Genomic DNA, 13,230 nt, shown 5'->3' on the forward strand with positions numbered 1-13,230 from the left:
CGTTTCAAACGGGTTGCCACCCTTGGTGCTTTGGGTTGTCCGTCTTCCTTATCTTCCTTGAGCCTCATCCAGTCATTCTCTGATGAAGGGTCGGGCCATCTTCCCTTGACATGCAATACCCCATAAATCACCTTCATGATTAGCTCACCCGACACGATGTATGTGGGATTCTTGTTGCCCATCTTCACTAGATTATCATGATATAAGTTGCATAATTGAGTACCTTTGGCTTGCTCTTCTACATTGCCCAGGTGAATGTTGTGGCAATTGCTGCAGGCGGCATCCTGTACTTGTGGCCGCTTTGTACACACATGGAAATATAGATTGTACAGTTGACTCATGATTGCCACTTTAGGGTTGGCAATGTCTTCAAAGGTATAGTTTCCTTTGTTTTTGGTGTACACCTTTACTTTGTCTCTTCTTTTGGTTACACTATCACCCTTGTTGGAGAGATCTAGTGCAGCTGCCACTACTCTCTCTATGATTAGAATCTCCATGCATGGCTTGCCCTGCAGATCTGTTACTCTGGCCACTCCATCTTCCTTGATTGTCGTCACAAATTCCCATACTCTTTTTATGTCAATACCTACCGGCACCGCTTCAAAATAATTGTGGAGATCTATTTTCTCCAGATACTTTGCCATCTTGCTTCTTACGAACTCATTGAGTTCACGCGGTAGCATTGGTATCTCTATCACATTTCCTTCGGTGTCTTTGAACACGCCTTGGTAGATCTTTAGATAATTTGACTCTAGCAGATCTTCTTGGATCCATGTGCTGGTTGTCTTTAGATTTCCTTCTGGTATGACAAAGGGCTCTACTTCTTCTAGGTAATCTTTTATGGTCATACTTTTCTTCTTTGCCACTGACTTTGCGGCTGCCATAGATCCTATTGCACTCAGTAGTCCAAAGTTAGCGTTTTTCCCATATCAGCTGAGAAACTGAGTTTTAACTATCCAAATGACTAGAAAATTGAAAATAAAACTTAAAAGGAACTTGGGCAACGTGCATGTGCTCACACTGCATTTCTGGCAAAAATTTATCATCTAGACATCCTACGCGTAGGATGTCTTTTTCATCAGAATTTGGTGATACTTGACATGCTGATGGTCCTTTGTCTGTACAACATAGCTATGTGCTTAGAATTGGATTTGGGCATCAAAAAGTGGATTTTTAGGTAGATTCAGACTTTAGGTCACAAATTGGGTAGAATGTCCATAACAGGTAGTAAATGATATCCAAATGGGCTGAAAATTGATATATGGGCTCCTTGCACCATGGTATTGGCTCCCATGATGTCATTCTTTGCACAGAAGTTCAAAAACATGCTTGAGACATCCTACGTGTAGGATGTGTATTTCATCAAAATGGCTTGGGATTTGTTCTGTGGGTAGTCCTTGGCATGTACAACATGGCCATGCTCTTGGTTTTTGATTTGGACAAGAATTGATGTTGGTAAGACCCTGTGTAGTGTTTTTGGGCTCATAAAGTGTATCTTGAAAGTGTTGGGGGTCAAAAAATGATTATAATGGCTTCAAACTTGGTATATGAGCTCTTGAAGATGATGTGATAAGATCTGGAATGTAAAAACACCCTATGTAGGCCAAAAATGTCAAATAGACATCCTACTCGTAGGATGTCTACTTCATCATTTCTTGCAGGTGACCACACAGGTTGGTTGGCTATGTGCTCATGAATGTGTTGTGCAAGTTTCATGTAATTTGGACAAGTTTTGGTAGGTCTATGGCCCATTATTTCCTCTATGCCCTAACTTTGCGTTTTTTCATGCATATGAGGTCAATGTTGGTCCAAATGTGATGAAACTTGGTGGCTAGCATGTAAAGGCTATTCAAAAAATGTGTGTGGTGAGAAATGTTGGGTTCTATGTCCAGAAATGGCCTTGAGACATCCTACACGTAGGATGTCTCCTGATGATTTTTTCATGGAAACTGTCACTAGTGCCTGCCCTTAGTCCCCCTGAGTCCCTTTTAAGCCTAATTTCAAGAAAAAAGTCAAATGGATGGAAAGTAACTCCCTGTGCGGATTTCAGAGCGTCCGAGCCATTTTCTAACTTTTGGAGTGCTTTTCGGCGATGAAATTTCTTGATGTTGGTCTCCATAGCTTCCCGATCCCTTGGGGATCCTTGTCGTATGGTTTTTGTCGACTTTGGCCTCATCGGAGCTCCATTTGGCAATTTATCACCCTAGAAGCACCCGTGGTTGCGTTTACATGTCTTCGATGACTTGTGGTGGTCTACCACCATAGGACTCGGTTGTTGATGGTCTAGGAAAGCCGCTCGTGAAGTTTGGTGGCAAACGGACATGCGGTTTGGCCGTGATAGCTATTTGACGCTTTGTGTGTATGATGCCGTTTCTGAAGTTTAGTGCCGCTTCGGGTTACCTTTTGGTCATGTGGGCTACATAGACTTGTCGAGCATGTCGAGATGCTCCTACCCATGAGTTTGGGTAGCATTTGGGCGCTTTTCTGCCGATTTCCCATTTGGTGGCCTCTTGCGGGATTCTACGAATTAGGGTTTTTCCGATGGTTTTCTACTGCCTTTGGACATCCAAGACTGGTCTCCTATTCTAGGTTAAGCTGCCAATGAAGTCTCGTTGCTTTTGGGTTAGCCGTTAGGTGGCCACTTCTACTTGTAGGTCTCTACTGCCTGCTTTGTGTGTGAACCCTACGCTAGTTTTCGCGACAAAACGACAAACATGCACGAAAATCTCAAGGTGGTGACCCTACCTCTCATGTCTGAAGCGCATCGGGTAGTCGTGCACGTCGTAGAAGCTGCTGGAAGGTCCGCTTGCTCTAGGTGGCAGAAGCTCTCTCTCAAAGGTCAATAGTGAAAATGAGCTAAAAATGAGATGAAAATTTCTTATAATGGAGATCCCCGAACCACTTTTCATGAAATTTGACATGTGCTCCCAACTTCTTGTGAGATGCCGTTAAGGCTCAAAAATTTCTTGATTTGGACTTCATTTGCCCTGTTTACCAGAAATTTGGCATTTCGGTCAAAATCTGGCCAAAACACGCTTTTCGCTCCAGTCTCATAATTGCACCCCCACTGGACCATAGGTTTTCCTATAGTCACTGATCATCCTCGTATTTTTTATTTTTCATTACGACTGTTTTTCACTTGCTTTTTGTATTTTTTGAAGTTTTTCTACCGAAAATTAGCAAAATAAAAATGAAAATAGCAAATCAAATCCAGAAAATCCCCAAAAATCATAATAAATCAAAAACATCACCGAAAAACATTATATACACTCACATGCAGTTTTTATGGCCGGATTTCTTCGTTTTACCAATATTTTGCCCGAAAAATGGCTATTTCTACTTATATACACACACTTAGGGGCTTGATTTGGCGTTTGGCCCCATACTCCTGTAGATTCATGCTGTATAAGGGCATATGTACTTGGGTTAGTCCAGAAAATTTTGCAATCAAACAACAACCCTTAAAAATAGTCGAAAATCATGCCCTTTTTTGCTCTTTCTGATATTGGGTCCGCATTTGAGAATGCCTCCCCCCCTCCTAGCCAGAGTCCTCCCAGACGATGAGGTATCGCCTCGGAGTATGTGCCATGTATAGGTTGAAAAAATTGTGCTAATGCTTGGCCGATTAATGTGGCCCTATTTTATGCATACTCGGTCAATGTATGGAAAAATTAATGTTGTGCAAGAGAAGGGTATAAGAAAGATGCTTATTGGCATTCGCCGTCGAGGTTTCCTATTTTCTTTGCAAGAAATAGCTGTAACTTTACTGCTCTTTGTTTGATTGTCTTTCGGGCAAAGGTCGCTTGCTATGCCGCTACTGTTGATATGGCCATAGTTATCTCTTTGGAGAGAATTGGCTTGGCGAAATTGGCCGTTGACCTTATCTCTTTTGCTTTCCACTGGTAGCTTGTCTTTGCCAGTTTTTGTAGGTTTCTTGCTACTTCCTTGGTTGCCACTGTTTTGTTTCTTATTGGCATCCACATAAGTCGATTTGCTGATTGCAAATGCAGCTGTCTGCCTTGCGATGTTGCTTGTACTGAAGGGAGTTCCTGGTGCTTCGGTTTTGGTATCCAAATGCAAGTCGCATTTGAGTTATTGCTGAGCATTTTCTTTGGGATCCATATCTGTTTTATGCCCTTGGTGTTTGTTTGAACTATTGGCTTATGTTGACTTCCTCCGTTGTCTTGTTTTATGTCTGCCATGTCATTTCTATCCTTCCTCATCCATACTTGTTTCTATTGTTTTGGTACCCTCGATCTTTTTACTGTGGAGGTTGGTGACTTCGTATGTTTGTAGTGAGCATGGTTGGCTTCCTATTTGTTAGCCTTGGGTATCATTTTGTTCTTTAGCAGCATCCTTACTTTTGGCTCTTTTTCCATTGATTGCATTGCTGGCAGCTGATTCTTCTGGGGTTGCTGAGCAAAGGCTATTACCTGTTGTTCTTGTGCATGCTGAATTTTGACTGCATTTGCATTCCAATCTATCTGCACATTGTACTCTTTTTTCCAAGGTTGTCCCAACAACATGCGGTGTTTTGTGCTTTCATCTTTGACTACATAAAACTTGTGTGGGTAAATATATTGATGTACTTGTACATGCAATATAATCCAGCCCAATGTTTTCAACGAGTGTGATGTACTACTTTTCAGCACTTGTGGAGTAGGATGAAGTTGACTTGTGGACTTGAGTTGTTTGTATAATCTGTAAGAGATTAAATTTGCTTGAGCTCTAGAATCAAGCAATGTCCTCGATTCAACTTGATTGCCGCCTGCTTTGACTGCAATTATTGGCTCCACTATGTCGTCATCAAACTTCGTTAGTCGGATGGCATTGATTTTCAATGGTGCTCCACATTGTTGTTGTTGTCGTAGAAGTCTTCTCTTTACAATGCATTCTTTTTCTTATGCTTGAGCTTCTTCTCGTACCCTCTGCTTCTCCTTCATTCGTTGTTTTCCTTGATGGATTTGTTGAAGCATATCCTGTGTTAGTGGTAAATGATATTTCTTCAATCGACATCCACTAATCCAATTTGGCATTTCTTCACCTGCTAATGTAGAAAGCTTGACAGCTCCGCTTTGTGATAGGTCACTAATCACAAAGGGTCCCATCCCTCTCTTTTTAAGTTTCTTGGCATGTTGCTTCAAAGTATAAACAAGTACATAATCACCTATTTTGAAATCTTTCGTGCGCACATGCTTGTCAAAAAACTCTTTTTGTCTTCTCTTTTTAGCATAGATTGAAGCTACAACTCTCAAGCAGAGTTCATCTAGCTTTTCAAGGTCATATATTCTTGAAGAGAGCTCATGCCCTATCCATTCTAGGCGTTTCACTACTCGTAGAGTTGGAATTAAAAGCTCTATGGGTAATATAGCATTTAGGCCAAACACCATGTTGTACGGTGTCATTCCTATCGATGTTTTGTAAGCTACCCTGTATGCCCATAGTGTTGAGTGTAGCTGCTGATCCCAATCTGTTCTTGTCTCTAATACAATTTTAGTGAGAACTGTGCATAGTGTTTTATTTGTGGCCTCAACTTGTCCATTTTCCTGTGGACGGTATGGAGCAGATTTTCTATGTATGACCATGAATTCCTCTAGCAGATATTCAATGACTTCATTAAGAAAATGTGCTCCACGATCATTGACAAATTCTATTGGTAAACCGTATCCTACAAAAACATTCTCATACAAAAATTTCTTAGTGGTCCGTGCATCTACTTTTTGTGTTGCCTTGGCTTCCATTCATTTTGTGAGATAGTCATAGCCACAATGATATTGTGGGTATGGGTGTGATATGCAGGGGGTGAATTAGGCCCCACAAAATCAATGCCCCATTTTGCAAATGCCCTTGCCCCCATCATTGGCCATAGTGGCATCTCATCTCTCTTTATCGGCACCTTGGTGCACTGACATGCGTCACAACGCTTTACAAACTCTTCAGCATCCATATGCAACGTAGGCCACCATATTCCTATGGTCAAGACAATTTTTTCCATCTTATCGCCCGAAAAATGGCCTCCACTTATACCTCCATGTGTGTGTTCTAGAAGCAGCAGGTATTCACTTTCACTTGCACAAATTCTAAGTTGATTGTCCTTTCCTCGCTTATAGAGTTGGTTCCTAATTAACTGAAAGTCCCGAGCCTCCAGCTCTATAGCCCTTTTCCATGCTCTTGTTATGTTTTGAGGAAACATCCTTGTGGTTAAGAAATCAATAATATATTGACTCCATGCAGGTGCAATGTTTACCTGAAACATTGTCGCGTGATCCACTGGTCGTTTGGCACTACCTATAGTACAATTGTTAACATAAGCATGTGTGTCCGCATACATAGTTGGCCAATAAACCCCTAACTGTTTCAGTCTCTGGTGTGTTTTCACTGTTGAACAATGAAATGCACAATCTTGTACATGTGCTTCTTCAAGGTAACACTTGAATTCTTCCGGATTTATACATAATCGTAGAATTTGGTCCGATCCTAGATGATATAGCAGACTTGCAATCAACTGGAAGTTTTTTGTTTGTCGAATTATTTTTTTTTTGGATCTGTCTTCCGTGTTATCAAACCTACCTCCAAAGGAAAGAACGCTAACAATTTCCTGAGACCATTTGGGTATCATTTCAATATTGAAAAGATAAGCATCTGGTATGTCATCATCCACTCCTTCAGGAGCTTCCCCGTTGTGTAGCCTTGAAAGATGATCCGCCCGTAGATGGGTTTTACCCTTTTTGACCACCACTATGAAATCAAACTCTAGCAATATAATAAACCAGCGTACAATTCTCCCTGTATTGCATGGTTTATTTACCTGATACAAAAGAGCTTGATGATCTGTGAAGAACACAAATTTGTTTGCGAGCAACTAATGCCGAAATTTCTTTACAGCATAAATCATTCCTAACCCCTCTATTTCGGTGGTTGTGTAGTTCTTTTCCGCACTGTTTAACTGTCAGCTTGCATAACAAACAGGAAAATCCATTGTTCCGTCTCCAGGTTGAGCCAGAATACTCCCGATTTCATATGCAAAAGCATCAATGTGAACATGGAATATCTTTTCCCAATCTGGTGCTTTAAGTACAGGTGCTGATACAAGGTTTTCCTTCAGCTTTTGGAATGAAGTTTCACACTCCTCAGTCCAGTGGAAATTGACTAGCAAACAATACAGAGGGTGTGCGAGGACTGCATACATATATATGAATCTTCGAGAATACCCACAGTGTCCCATGAAGGATTTCACTTGTTTTGCATTAGTAGGCTTGGGTAGGTCTACTATGACTTAGACTTTGTCTAGGTCAGTGGTTATGCTATTTCTTGAGACAACGTGTCCTAAGATGCGGCCTTGCCTAACCATAAAAATACACTTTTTGGGTTAAGACAGATTCGATATGTCGTGCATTTTTCAAATACCTTTTGTAAATGGTCAATATGTTCCTCTCGTAGAAGAGAGTATACACAAAGATCATCCATGTATATTTCTAAGAATATTCTCAGTTATTCTTTGAACGCGTGCGTCATTAACCTTTGAAAGGTCACTGGGGCATTAGTTAAGCCAAACGGTATAACTCGATACACATATATTCCCCATTTTGTAGCAAACGTTGTTTTGTGTTGATCCTCCATTGCAATTGCCAGTTGGTTGTATCCTGAAAACCCATCTAGAAAGGAATAAGCCCGTTTTCCGGCCACCCTCTCAAGTACATGTTCTGTGATTGGCAAGGGATAATTATCCCTTATGGTGGTTGCATTTACCTTTTTGAGGTTCACACATACTCACAGTTTTCCGGTCTTTTTGGGGACTACCACAATGGGTGACACCCAATCTGTGTGCTCGATTTCATAGATGACTTTAGCTTCCATAAGCTTGTCAATCTCCTCTTTGATTCGTTTAGCAAATGTGTCATTATATGTATAAGGACGTTGTTTGCTAGGTTTTGCATCTGATTTCAAAGGAATTGTATGTTGGCATATCAATGGATCAACTCCCTTGAGGTCTTTGTAGGACCATGCAAACACACTTTATACTTCTTGAGAAGTTGTGTTAGACGTTCTTCTTCTTCAGGATCAAAATTGGTTGCGATATAGACCGGTTGAGGCTTCTCACTTGGTTCAGCGAGGTCTATCCTTTTTGCATTTTCCAGCCCATCATAAGATTCTTGGTTTGTTCTTTCCCTCACTGGTGCTGTCACTAGTGTGACGGTACATTCATGTGACGGTACATTCATGTTTCCCTTTTCTGACTCCCCTTTACCATCACTATCTCCCTCAGTAGTCCATTCCTCTTGTAAAGACCGTTTCAGTTCTTGGTATTTCTGTTTACGCTCCAGTTTGGTCAATTCTTGCTCTTCCGTTGTTTCTTTTTTTAATTTTTTAGATTTTTGTGATTTTGTTTCTGTACTAGCTTTACGTACTTGTCTTTTTTCCTCTCACGTTCTTTCCCTTCGAACTTTTGAGAATCTTCCCCATATTTGATCTTTTATACAATGTTCTACTTTTACAAGCATCAAATAGTGAGTTTTAACTTTTATCCTGGGCATCAGGTTCTCTCTCGCTTTGTTTCCTGCTCGTTTCCTCCCATAGCGTTCCTGGCGTCTAGGGTGCTGATTAGAAAAATCATAAAACTTGATATTCTCTGTTTTCTCCCCACGCTCACTTGAGTTGTCTGAACACTCATTATCTGCATCATTGTTTACTTCCAGATGTTCAGAGGAGTTATAAAACTCTTCTTGTTCTGGTGGTTCTATCGTCTCATCTCCTCCTGGTATAATGCTTACCATGTAGTGGGGTAGCACACCATAGCCATCCTTATCGCAAAATTTTGTTGTTGGACTATCTGTAATGGTATAGATATCCAATGTTGCCAGTATGTGTTCCCATTCTAGAGGTTCCAAGGCATCTTCAGGAAAAGTTTATGGAATATAATCCTTGTCCTCAACCGCTCTTTCTAAGACGCATTCCTCTCTTTTTAATCTCCCACAATGTGAAGCTCCGTACATCCATAGTTCTTTTTGTTTCCCTAACCATGCTGGGAGTTCTGACCCTGATAATGTAGCTGAATCAAACTCTACTACTGGTGTCTGGTTCACATCCTTGTAACTATGGTCTTTTAGGTGTATTTTGGTTGTTTTCTCGCCATGTCTGAGGTATATGTGGTCATAACCCCAATCCTGGAACATCTTCAATTGTCTCATGAATGGTCTTCCCAAGATGATGTTATAATTGTTCTTCTTGTCGAAATCGACTATTGTAAATGTATGATCATACTCAATTCCGCACGAAGTGACAATCACTTTTTCTAAGAGTCCTAGAGGCTTCTCCATGAACCCATTTGCCAATTGCAATTTCATTCTGGTAGCTCTCAAAGCTAGTTTTTCCCATTTTTTCCAGATTTCCTTGGTGGCGATAGCAACTCCCGCTCCACTATCAAGAGTAGCTTTGGAAACTATTCCTTGGAATTCTACTGGTAGTGTGGTGTTTCCATCTTCTCCCTCGCAATACTCTCCAACCTTGTTTAATGGTACTGGCCTAGTGTTTAGTTGAGGCCTATCCAATTCTCTGATCCCTTCCTGAAGCTTTGAGGTGGGGTCTTTCACTCCAATTTTTTCTAGGCATTTTCCTACTGTGGTCCACATGTTTGGTCGTAACCTTAGGAGTTCGGTTAATGTGATTGTGCATACCACCGGGGTGGACAATAACTCAATCAACCCTTGTGAACCCATCACTTTGTTAGAAGAAAGTCTTTGAGATGGGATTGCTCTCACTTCAGACTTGGATTCGTACTCTCCTAGGTAAGAGGGTAGAGTTTTTAGTGAGTCTGGTTGGCTGTGCCCCGAACTAATTGATCCCTGGTCTCCCCCTTGTGAATGTATATCAAAGTTCATTTGTGATCTTGCCTCAAATTCTTCAACAGGAGGTAAGATCTCATTTTTCTCTTTTCTCATGATGTTCATGTGGTTACTCACCCTATTAGCTTCGTTGGCCTCACGGATTTGCTTCCACAGATCATCTAGATCGTTACAGTCCTTACCCATTTCTGCCAATGTTTTAGACTAGAACCCGTCACTTGCCTCATCTGTTGTATTTGGCACTATGATAGGCTCTCCCGTAGACTCATAGGCATTCGTGAGTCTTTCCTTCGTTTCTACTTGTTTCTCTAAAGCTGGTTGGATAGGGGTTGGAGCTGGTACTTCATGCCAATTTGCAGGTTTACCAAGCAGGTTTTCCATCAAAGATTGAGTTGTTTCAATCATCTTTCTACACATTTCCAACCTCTATTTTTCTATTTCAACATATGGATAAGTCATCCATCTTTGCTCTTGGGTTTGGTATCTTTTGAGTCTGCCTTCCTAATCTTTTAGAAGTGTATCCAAGTGCTCATTTACCTTGTCTGCCAGTACTGATCCTCCTGATCCTGCGCTTTTGGGTTCTGCTATTTCCTTGGGTGCTATGGTTGCCACAGTGTGTGAGCTTAAGCTAGCTAGATCCTCTAACCCCTCTAATCTATCCTTTGTGTGTTTTAACTCCTTGGATAGAGCCATTTGCTCTCGTTCTTTCCTGGATTTCATACGCGCCTTTCTAGCTTTCCAAGTACTTCTATGATTTTTCGTTTCTAAACTTGGGGCATCAGTTTTTGGCTCTTCAATTAGGGCTTCGTTCCTCATTCTTTGAGCTTGGGCTCGTGTCACCGCCTAAATAGGTATGATTGTTTCATTTTCTGACCCTCCACTGGAAGGCACTGCTTCCAGCATGTTCAAGGTAGTTTTTTCTCCTTTGCTCGGGTTCTTAGGGCAATCAAGAATCAAATGAGTAACTCCACACTCGGTGCAATATGCGTTGACTCTAATGATTTCATCATGAGGACAGTCTCTTAGCCAATGGTCTCCACCACACTTGTTGCAGGGTCCCTTGGGCTATTGAGGTGTTCCTTGAGCTCCTCTTTGTTGGTATGCATATCTTTGTCCGCCCATGTCTCCGTTGCCTATAAACAACAATATTGGTTCATCTAAGTTGTATCTTTCTTCTCTTGCTGCGTGTGCAGTCGTTGGTGGTCCTGTATTTCCTATCATGCTCCATGGTTCTGGTGTCGAGGGTTCTTTTGGTGGATAATAGATAGGGTTTGCCTCATATCCATTGGGATCTTCATAATATGCATGCATAGGCACCAAAGCCTTCTCTTCTGATTCGGTTATTGTTGGTGTGTATCTTATACCGACTGGTCGTAATCCCGGTAGGGGTGGTTGTTGCCCCAACACTGGTTGTGGTCTTTCTACACCTACAAGTCATGGTAGGTTGCCTGATTGATACCTAGGCATCGGTGGAACTTGAGGAGAAGCTACCTGAGCTTGAAGAGCGTAAGGTCTCTCTCTCACATATCCCTTGTTATAATAACATTCCTCCGTCCCATGGTTTGTCCATTTTTGTTCAAGTTAATCTTTTTTAGCACTTCCTCTACAAGCTGCTCCTAGTTTACAGCTACTTCTCCTTTCTGGGCTGTCTTAGAAGACTTGCTTCCACTTTGTTGTAAAGATGAATCGTCGTCAAGGTCCTTGAACTCCCCCTCTTTGTAGACCGCACAATTGTCCACAAGGTAAAGAGCCTCCTTAGTTAACTCATTCAACGTCGTGCTCCTCTTCATATGTAAGTCCTTCTGGAGATCTGCATTCCTTAGTCCTTGGATAAATATAAGCATAAGTCTGGACTGAGTCGGCAGTTCTTCCACAGGGCAGAACTTAACATACCTTTTTAGTCTTAGGGCTCCCTTTCGCACATATTCCCCGTCTTTCTGTTTGAATTTATGGATTTGTGAGACGGTATTATGAGCTATCCCCCTTTGTGAGAATTCCTCGATAAACTCGTCAAACACCTCCTCCATAGACTCAAAGTCTCTACTCTCCACAGAGTCAAACCAAGTAGCAGCGTCATCCTCTAGGGTTAGTCCAAACCCTGCAAATTGGGTAGGGAAGTCTAACACCTCTTCCGCTCTAATTACACGCACAAAGGCTGCTACATAGTCTCTTGGATCTCTGTTTCCCGTGTATTTCTTGTTTACCCATTTTTGCACTTGAGAAGGTCTAATTCTACGATGGTCTACAAACCTCATCATTAGATCTCCACGTCCTAATCGATATACCTCCTCTAGTCTTCTATAGTAAGCTGGTTCCTTTCCCAATGGTGCTCCTAAGCCATAATTTCTAACAGTTCTTGCAAGAGATGGTTCCTCTCTTCGAACTTGTTCTATGGGTGGTCTTCCAGGCTCTATTGACCCTTGAGTTTTTGGTTTACTCTCTCCTTGATACCTTGAATAGAGTGGTGGTTCTTGAAAATCCCTTAGCCCTCGTGCGGCTTAATAACCATCTCGATTTAGGTCTTGCTCCAATGTTGCACTCTGTCGAAGCCATGCCTGCAAAGATGGCTGAGTTGCTGGTTGGTTTTGGTTGTTGAATGTCTGCGGTCGGGTAGAATGTGAGGTAGCATCATACTCCTCTGAAAAGGGATTTGTAGACTTACTAGGGGTGTAGCTGGCTCTTAGCACTTCATCAGGGGCATATGTTGATGCTCATGGAACTGTTGCCTTTTCTACCTCCTCAGGGAGAATACGTTGGTATCCCCGCACGTATCTATCAACAAAAACTATATCCTTCCCCATAGCAATTTCATAAGAGAATAAGTAAAGAACCTTGTCTTTACTTAACTCGTTTGGGTATGGTTATTTGCAGAAAAAGTAAGAGACTATTCCCTTGCTCTCATGCTTGTAGATTCCCACGTTCTCATTATAAGTTGAAACCCTGGTTCTTTTCTTATCATACATAAAAATTTCTCCAGGTCGATCAATGTTTGGTGGCGGTTCTTGAGTTTTTGAAACCATTTTTCCTTTCGCCACGTCGTTATCTCCATATCTGTTGTAATCTTCAGGGTTACTAACTATCAGATAGTGGTTCCCCTTTTTGTCTCGGAATCTATCTTCATCATCATAGACTCGAATTATCTCCAATCTTTGAGCCGGTCTTTCTTCAATACAAACGCACTTGCGTCCTCGATAGTCAGAATAGACTAGGGATCCCCTCGAGTTTGTTCGCTCTAAGAAGATCACAGTGAACTTGGAATCATTCAAAGGATTTTGGGAGGTGCTTCCTCCTGGCATTGGTCCATCATAGGTAAAAACTCCTGGCTGTTGTCTACCCATCATGAAGAAAGATTTGTCTAACGAAGTGTCACTATCACTAATCTCCTCAA

Source organism: Adiantum capillus-veneris, chromosome 25, assembly GCF_014529385.1.
Source record: "Adiantum capillus-veneris isolate H3 chromosome 25, ASM1452938v2, whole genome shotgun sequence".
NCBI lineage: Eukaryota > Viridiplantae > Streptophyta > Polypodiopsida > Polypodiales > Pteridaceae > Adiantum > Adiantum capillus-veneris.